Genomic DNA, 1,610 nt, shown 5'->3' with positions numbered 1-1,610 from the left:
AGTACCACAGTCATGATAGAAGGTAGTCAGTACCACAGTCATGATAGAAGGTAATCAGTACCACAGTCATGATAGAAGGTAGTCAGTACCACAGTCATGATAGAAGGTAGTCAGTACCACAGTCATGATAGAAGGTAGTCAGTACCACAGTCATGATAGAAGGTAGTCAGTACCACAGTCATGATAGAAGGTAGTCAGTACCACAGTCATGAGAGAAGGTAGTCAGTACCACAGTGATGATAGAAGGTAGTCAGTACCACAGTCATTATAGAAGGTAGTCAGTACCACAGTCATGATAGAAGGTAATCAGTACCACAGTCATGATAGAAGGTAATCAGTACCACAGTCATGATAGAAGGTAATCAGTACCACAGTCATGATAGAAGGTAGTCAGTACCACACTCATGATAGAAGGTAGTCAGTACCACAGTCATGATAGAAGGTAATCAGTACTACAGTCATGATAGAAGGTAGTCAGTACCACAGTCATGATAGAAGGTAGTCAGTACCACAGTCATGATAGAAGGTAATCAGTACCACAGTCATGATAGAAGGTAATCAGTACCACAGTCATGATAGAAGGTAGTCAGTACCACAGTCATGATAGAAGGTAGTCAGTACCACAGTCATGATAGAAGGTAGTCAGTACCACAGTCATGATAGAAGGTAGTCAGTACCACAGTCATGATAGAAGGGAATCAGTACCACAGTCATGATAGAAGGTAATCAGTACCACAGTCATGATAGAAGGTAGTCAGTACCACAGTCATGATAGAAGGTAGTCAGTACCACAGTCATGATAGAAGGTAATCAGTAGTACAGTCATGATAGAAGGTAGTCAGTACCACAGTCATGATAGAAGGTAGTCAGTACCACAGTCATGATAGAAGGTAATCAGTACCACAGTCATGATAGAAGGTAATCTGTACCACAGTCATGATAGAAGGTAGTCAGTACCACAGTCATGATAGAAGGTAGTCAGTACCACAGTCATGATAGAAGGTAGTCAGTACCACAGTCATGATAGAAGGTAGTCAGTACCACAGTCATGATAGAAGGTAATCAGTACCACAGTCATGATAGAAGGTAATCAGTACCACAGTCATGATGGCAATATTCCAGTGAACCGGTTTCAATCCCACCCCAAGACAGGTTATCACCTAACCTCACATATCCTATCCCACTAGATATCTATCCCTCCCTGAATCTTATCCATCCCTTACTCACAACACAGCAACACACGGTAGCAACACTATCCTCTACATTCACTCTGCAACACAGTCACCTTAAACTGACCTTTGACCTTTGTAAATAATGTCACCCCAATATAGTATGAAGGTGCCTTGATACACTGAGAAGGTGCCTTGATACACTGAGATGTGTATATCTCAGTGTATATACACTAAGAGGTGCATATTTCAGTGTATATATATATATATATATATATATATATATATATATATATATATATATATATATATATATATATATATATATATATATATATATATATAAATACCGAGGGGTGAATATGTCAGTCTATGTACACTGAAAGGTGTATATCTCAGTGAATATACACTGAGAGGTCAGTATACACACTAAGAAGTGTA

This window comes from Cherax quadricarinatus, chromosome 97 (genome assembly GCF_038502225.1).
Source record: "Cherax quadricarinatus isolate ZL_2023a chromosome 97, ASM3850222v1, whole genome shotgun sequence".
In the NCBI taxonomy this organism is placed as follows: Eukaryota; Metazoa; Arthropoda; class Malacostraca; order Decapoda; family Parastacidae; genus Cherax; species Cherax quadricarinatus.
Note: the sequence above shows the minus strand (reverse complement) of the source record.